The sequence below is a fragment of the Nanorana parkeri genome, unplaced genomic scaffold, assembly GCF_000935625.1.
Source record: "Nanorana parkeri isolate BGI_ZX_2015 unplaced genomic scaffold, ASM93562v1 scaffold1280, whole genome shotgun sequence".
NCBI classification, from domain to species: domain Eukaryota; kingdom Metazoa; phylum Chordata; class Amphibia; order Anura; family Dicroglossidae; genus Nanorana; species Nanorana parkeri.
In genome coordinates, this window is record NW_017307548.1 from 296,988 (window position 1) to 304,824 (window position 7,837).

A 7,837-nucleotide genomic window follows, 5' to 3' on the forward strand; every position below is an offset into this window, starting at 1 on the left:
AGGTGCATTTTCATGGAGGGGCGGTGCAACATCATGGAGAGAGAGAGAGAGAGAGCTCTGGAGAGAGCTTGGAGCGGTGACTACTTTACAACACACATAGGGACCATGGGTAACAGAAGTAGCCACCCTCCAGAAGGAAGGACAGTGTCATCACCAATTCAGAGATGATTGGAGGATCTACAGCCGAGTGATACACAAATAAGATACATTGTTGTTCAGAGTTCTGTTACTTGAATGTATTTCTAAGATTTAATTCCTGAGTTTAGTGTCACTTTCACAGAAGTGACTTCTTAAAAGGTAAATGTTGATGTTCCATAAGTGGCACAGAGTGAGCCATTCATGAAATCTCCGACTTCCTGTTACATAAAATGTGAAATAAACAGTTCAGACTCTGAATGAGTCATTTTTTAAGGCACGCTCTAAACATACAATGACATCATTATCAGGTGACAGAATCACAGAGTGACTGTGCAGATTTTAGAAAATACCCCGAAATGTCCGGGGAACACATTCCACGCACTAGCCGCACAAAAGAGAAAACAAGCTGCCCTATGCGATACGTATACAATGTGATCAACTCGGGTTTCTATCATCCAATCAGGTCGGACGTCCGCCTGTCGCTGGATGAACTTGGAAACTTAGATTGCTATTTTTGTAATACAGAATTGCTACTTGCTTCCGCTAATGAACAGTTTCATACAATGTGTCCTTGTGTATGTGACTTAAAATATATCTGACTCAGGAGGAGTTCCCTTATATTTAGCTTGTAAATTACAGGTTTATAGTCCCGGGAGAGGCCGTCCGCCAGCACTCACACCTCTACTGCAGGAGATCATCTTCCCCACCCTGCTGTAAGGTTATGGATAAGTCATCACAGAACCGGAACTGTTGCAGACACCCTGTTAGGTCTATAAATATAGGAAGAAGTTCTACACTCTCCTCTCTAGGGGTCTGCAGACACCCTGTTAGGTATACACTGAGTGGCCAGATTATTATGACCACCCCATCAGTACTTTGTTGGGCCGCCTCGTCACTCCACGAGATGACTTCATTGGGCCGCCTCGTGACTCCACGAGATGTTGAAAGGTGATGCGAGGAATCTGACACGGCACTGTCGCCCTTCTGTTGTCTTCTCCAGTCTTGCCCCAACATTGACGAGTTGCTGACGGCCACAATTCGCACGTTCAGACCCAGATTTTCGGCTGACAGTCCGGTCTTTAAACACTTTAACAATGAGCCCCTCTTGAACATGTAACGAATTCTGCTGTTTTGCTGATACTCGCTCCATGGCTCCGAGCGCCAACAATCATCCCACGTTCAAAGGCTGTTAAATCGCGTTGTTTCCCCGTATCTTCAGAAACAAATCACTTCTATTGTCGTGGTAACCAACCCGCCTCCCTATTTATAATGGTCTGGCCCTCTAGCAACTTCAGCGCCAAATTATAACTGATTATAGCTAATTTGCCTACAAACGTCAGGTGGTCATAATAATCTGGCCACTCAGTGTATAAACCAAGGAAGTTGTTTTATACTCTCCCCTCCAGGGTTCTGTGCAGGAGGCATCATCAAACCAGCCTGGCTGCTGGATCTGTCCCTGCAGCCTCTCTCCCCTCTCGCGGTCTAAGATCCAGTGAGTCGCCACACCCAGTACAGTGTATTGAATGCTAACGTTTGCGTGCACGGAATCCAATAGGCGCACGCCCATTATTAAGTATATTTGCCCTTAAGCCTAAGGACAGGAGCACGCTGCGGGGTGCTCGCATGAACACGGGGTGGCTTTCTGGCAAGTACCTTACAAGTATGCTCAGGAGGCCCAAGTATGCAGGTGGAATGGCTCTTCCAGATATTCGCCTCTACTTAGCGGTCCACCTCGCACGCGCCCCTGACTGGTGTAGACATCCTGATACTAAATTGTGGATTTCTATGGAACAATCTTTTTTTGGACACTCTATCAACCCTACTTTGGTGCTCCCAATGATTTGGCATCATCCAACCATTGGCCCTACTTTGTCTGCAGCCAAGATAGTTTTTTCCCCACAGATCAATTTCAAGGAGATCATCTTCCCCACCCTGCTGTAAGGTTATGGATAAGTCATCACAAAACCGGAACCGTTGCAGACACCCTGTTAGGTCTATAAACATAGGAAGAAGTTCTACACTCTCCTCTCTAGGGGTCTGACTGCTGCAGACACCCTGTTAGGTCTATAAACATAGAAAGAAGTTCTACACTCTCCTCTCTAGGGGTCTGACTGCTGCAGACACCCTGTTAGGTCTATAAACATAGGAAGAAGTTCTACACCCTCCTCTCTAGGGGTCTGACTGCTGCAGACACCCTGTTAGGTCTATAAACATAGAGTAAGGTTATGGATAAGTCATCACAAAACCGGAACCGTTGCAGACACCCTGTTAGGTCTATAAACATAGGAAGAAGTTCTACACTCTCCTCTCTAGGGGTCTGACTGCTGCAGACACCCTGTTAGGTCTATAAACATAGAAAGAAGTTCTACACTCTCCTATCTAGGGGTCTGACTGCTGCAGACACCCTGTTAGGTCTATAAACATAGGAAGAAGTTCTACACCCTCCTCTCTAGGGGTCTGACTGCTGCAGACACCCTGTTAGGTCTATAAACATAGGAAGTTGTTTTATACTCTCCTCCGGGGGTCTGTGCAGGAAGCACCATCAAACCAGCCTGGCTGCTGGATCTGCCCCTGCAGCCTCTCTCCCCTCTCGCGGTCTAAGATCCAGTGAGTCGTCACACCCAGTAGAGTGTATTGAATGTGAGGGTGCTGAAGAACATTCCACCAGTGGAGTGGAGAAGGGGGAGAAGCTGCAGAGGGACCGGTCTAGCAGCCAGACTCTCTTGAACCTCGATCCTGCCTGGCTGCTAGACTGGTCCCACATCCTCTCTCCCCTTCCCCTCCAGCGTTTTAATATCCAGCGAGTCATCACATCCAATACAGTGTATTGAATGGGAGGATGCCGAGGGACATTCCCACCAGTGGAGTGGAGAAGGGGAGAGAAGCTGCAAGGACCAGTCTAGCAGTCAGACCCACCTGAACCTTGATTCTACCTGGCTGCTAGACCCGTTTCCGTAGACCTCTCACCCTTTCCGCTCTGGAGGTCTAAGGTCCAGTGAGTTGTCACGTCCAGTACAGTGTATTGAACGTCAGGATGCCGAGGGACATTTCCACCACTGGAGTAGAGAAAGAGCTGCAATGACCAGTCTAGCAGCCAGACTCACCTGAACTTTGATTCTACCTGGCTGCTAGACCTGTTTCCGTAGGCCTCTCTCGCTCTCTGCCCTGGAGGTCTAAGGTGAGTTGTCACGTCCAGTATATTGAATGTGAGGATGCAGAGGGACATTCCACCACTGGAAGAGGCTGCAGGGACCAGTCTAGCAGCTGGGTGGGATCGAAGTTCAGGTAAGTATATCTGTTATTTTAGCTACCTAAACATAACAAGCACTTAACCCTTCCAGTGTGGGGGGTGGCCCCACTGCAATGGTTAATTCTGTCTCTCCCTGGAGTTCTCTAAAGAGGAATTCTGGGAATAAATTAGAAAAAAAAAAACCTTACCCTGGCAGTGGGGTTACCCTGCACTGCTAGGAGTAAATGTTTGTTTTGTCTGGGGGGGCTTAAATAAGGCAGATATACTCACCTGATCCTCGGTCGTGCAGCGGTCAGCACTCACCTTTCCCCCTGGGTTATGTCCTCAGCTTCCTGCCATCTAATGCAAGTCAATGGAGCTGCATAAGAACGTGATGACATCAACAGTCCTAAGAGCATTGGGGTCCGGGGGGGGACCAATCTAGCAGCCCAGAGGGACCGAGGATCAGGTGAGTACTGAGGGTCACATGAAAAAATGAGCACTTAACCCTCGCAGTCCAGGGGCAGCCCCGCTGCAAAGGTAAGTTGATTTTTTTTAACTTCCTGCAGTTCTTCTTAAAGATCCAATTATGACAGTAGAGGGGGTGGGGAGGGTGAAGGTCCACTTCAAATCCACCAACCGAAAACACTGTCTATGAATAACAGGAGGACGCAGCAGCAGTCACAAGGCCTCAGCTGCATAATCACGCTGCTGCTGTGCAATCATTGCACCCGATAGACGCCACAGACCAAAGAGCTGCCGGGCAAAAGATTACATATCACATGACCTCACAGGGGCATCACCTGACTTTCACTTGTAGGGCCGGATGCAGCCTCTGTGCAAAAGTAAAGTAACCTCAATTCATAAGAACACACTTACCAAAAGGACACGCAGCGTGAAGAAGAATCATTCAGCGTCATGAATTATTAATGATTTTGTTCTAAATATTTAACACAGTAAGTCCGATGCAGTAAAGCCGAAGCTACAGCAGACAGAAAACTAGTAATTTTTCATAAACCTCAATGGCACTCTCCATAGGGAAGATTTACTTTAACCCTTTCACTGCCAAGGGTTTATTTTCATTACTGGCACGCATTAAAATTGTACATTTGAGGCCTGAAGATAACTTAAAAAGGAGAACTATGGGGGTCAGGGCTTTTCCCCATAGTTCTCCTTAGGGTAACGGGAGGACACAAACTAGCGTCCTCCCGTTACCCTAAGCTCAGTATATAGGGAGCTACAGCTAGCGGTATACTGAGACGCCGCAGCCGGAGCGGATCCCGACATCGATGTCGAGATCCGCCCAGCTGCGTGAGTGACAGCTGGCTCTGCCTATCTAGAGGCAGAGCCAGCTGTACCCGCCCCCTCCCCCGGCCGTTCCGCCAGTCAGCGCTGGCGGATCAGAGCGGGGAGGGGGGAATCCAGCCCCTCCCCCTTCACGGCAGAGAGCCGTGACAGGATCGAGAAGTGAGCGAACGCCGGTATGTGTTCGCACACCTACCGATCTACTGAGCCGACCTGTGACAGTCTCATTGTCACAGGTCGGCTAGAACTATGAGGTGAGTGAAAAGCAATCACCTCATAGTTCTCCTTTAAAAGCTCCCCAAAAAATGCATATTTGCTGAACGCAGAATAAAATGGTGGGAAACGTAATTTTTTTAATGTCACATGACATTAGAGAAACTGATTATGGACAAAAGTTTATCGACTATGTTAAAAGGTAATTTTGGTGCACACAAATATAACACCCGATATAAAAAGGTGAGGTTGTATCAAGTGCATAGATACCAAACATGTCACGCCTCAACAACCGCGCGCCCGTGAAAGTGTGAGGAACTGCAGTACCCAAAATTGACCATTGGTGGCGCTTTAAGTGCCTTTGCACGTCATCAGTTCATATTTAATGGTGAAGGATGGACACAGAGTTACGGTTCCCAGTCTGATGTGCGCAGCCAGATGCAGCTCGTTGTTTGCATGAAGGCGAAACTGACACACACAAAGTTACATTTGTATGTGCGTGCATGTTGGGGTGCAGGGCTTGAGGACTCGTTCACATCATATACAGTGTGTCCCAGCGTGGTTGGCTGCTGGAACACACTATCTCATCCCTGCCGGCTTCCTGCGTTCAGGGGTGAGAGGGTGCATTGAAGTCAATGGCAACGCAGCCACGCCCCCCAGCCTGCACATCAATGCCTGCATTGCAGTCCAGTGCGATCTAAAAAAAGAACGCATGCACATTTTTTCAGATCGCACTGGTCCGGAATGCAGGCATTAATGTGCCACACGTTCGGGTGCGGGCGACTGGGACTGCGGGCGTGGCTGCGGTGCCATTGAAGTCAACGCCACCCCCCCCCCGTAGGGGAAGCCAGCCAGGATGCAATACAGTGCGTTCCAGCAGCTAACCGCGCCGGAATGCACTGTATATGGAGTGAACAAGCCCTTAAAGAAGAACTCCGGCCACAACAGTTTCTTAACCCTTGCAGTGGGGCTTGCTCGGCACTACAAGGCTTACATTGTTTTGGTCTAAGAAACAAAAAAAACCTGTACTCCCCCGAAACCTCTGAGCTGGCCTGCTCCTCAACCAATCCTTGGTACCTCTCTCCCCCTTTACCGCAGCAGTCTAAGGTCCCTGAATCATCACGTTCTATACACAGTGTATAAGACGCGAGGATGCGGGGTGACATACCATTGCTGCAGCAGAGGAGGAGACAGGCTGCAGGGACCGGTCTGGCAGCCAGCAGGCTGCAAGGTTCAAATAAGTATAACTATTTTTGCACCTAGACCAAAACGAGCACTTAAGTTTTCCCCCGGAGTTAACCTCTAAAAAAATTTGGGTAGTGGCTATTTTTTTAAAGTTTAATTTTTTTTAAACTAAACTTTATTGCCATCGACAGGGGTCTGACAAGCCCCACCCCCCATATCATACTTTCAGGAGACATCAGGGGTCTATTAGTCACCTCAGCACTCTATTGAAGCTAAAAGGAGTACAGGTCGTGCTCAATTAGCTTCATCCACGGCCACAGCGGGCAGAACTATGACATCGCTGAAACTAGAAGTGATACAAAGCTCTCTGCTTCCGGTTTCATTCTACCCAGGGGCACAAACGATCCTTTGCTCTAGCCGCTGACACCTGCCATGAATGTCCCCGGGAACCTAGACGGGTCATCCCGGGATACATGGTGGGGGTGGGTCAGGTGTGGGGCACGTGGAAGTACATGTGGAAGAGATCACTGTCATTAACCAGCCAACAGTGTCCTGAGCGAATGTAAACAAGCCGGGAGTATACAGGTCCCTGCAGCCAGCTTCACGCCGGTGGCTGAGAAAGGGTTAAGGGCCAAATCCAACGTGACCCAACCTAGCCCAAACCTGGAAAGAGCTCATCCCGAAAACAGAACAAGCTCCATCCAGGCCACTGAATCAGCTGCAGGTGGAGAATTCCCCTGCCCGCACTTTGATGTAAGCAGAGGGGCGGGGTGCTATGACATCATTGACCTTATGTGGCTACATGACACCCACCTAACGTGGCCGTATAAGGTCAATGATGTCAGCATAAGCATCCCGCACCTTTATGGTCAGCTAAGGGGTGGGGAGCACCCAGACCCGGGGCTGATCGGGTGGGAGGTCCTTGTAGCTTCCGTGTTCAGATTTGCGCAGGTTCACAATGGATGGCAGCGCACCAACGCATGTAACATAGCATGGCATGGCATGAGCGGGCTCCGTAACTGGACTTTAGAGTCTTCGTTGTGATCTTTGAGAAATATTAACTTTATGCTAAAAGCGGCCAGAGAGGTCAGAGTGTCTATAAAGCTCTTTTTACTACCTATGTAAAAAGTTTCAGGTTCATAGTCTGGGCTCAGGGGAATTTTAAGTGCTTATTACAGCAAATATCATGAAGTGTTGGAGCCAGCCACTGCTCGGGACAGAGCCAGCTCCAGCGTCCCGCCACCGCTCGGGGCAGAGCCAGCTCCAGCGTCCCGCCACCGCTCGGGGCAGAGCCAGCTCCAGCGTCCCGCCACCGCTCGGGGCAGAGCCAGCTCCAGCGTCCCGCCACCGCTCGGGGCAGAGCCAGCTCCAGCGTCCCGCCACCGCTCGGGGCAGAGCCAGCTCCAGCGTCCCAGAGGCAGCGCTCCCCCTCCCCGGGACAGAGTCAGCGTTCCCCCTCCTCGGGACTCAGTCATTCTCATCAGCTTTTTGCCCTACGCGCCTGTTGTTAGCACCTCACACACACCCAGCACTCCCAGACCCGCACTTACCCACAGCTCAGCCACTCCGCACACGCCGCTTAATCCAGCCTACAACGCCAACTCCCCGGCCTCAGTGCACGACGCCATCTTGGGACACTTCCTCCTTTCCTCCGTCAGGCAGGGCGTGACGTCAGAGTGCGCCGTGAGCCACGTGACTAGCAACAGCGAAGGGCGCAGACCCCGAAGTCAGCCTGTGACCGGAGAAGGGGGCGGTACCATGTCTGAC

General features: G+C 50.2%; 1 protein-coding gene across 1 annotated transcript in view; it reads right to left on the bottom strand.

Annotated features, from left to right (window-relative positions):
- UBAP1 (ubiquitin associated protein 1) overlaps positions 1–7,775 on the bottom strand; it is a 37,497-nt gene extending 29,722 nt beyond the window's left edge. The window contains exon 1 of the mRNA XM_018569045.1: positions 7,621–7,775. The gene's annotated coding sequence lies outside the window, so the exon portion shown is untranslated. The remainder of the gene's footprint in view (positions 1–7,620) is intronic.
- Between the last annotated feature and the right edge of the window lie 62 nt (positions 7,776–7,837).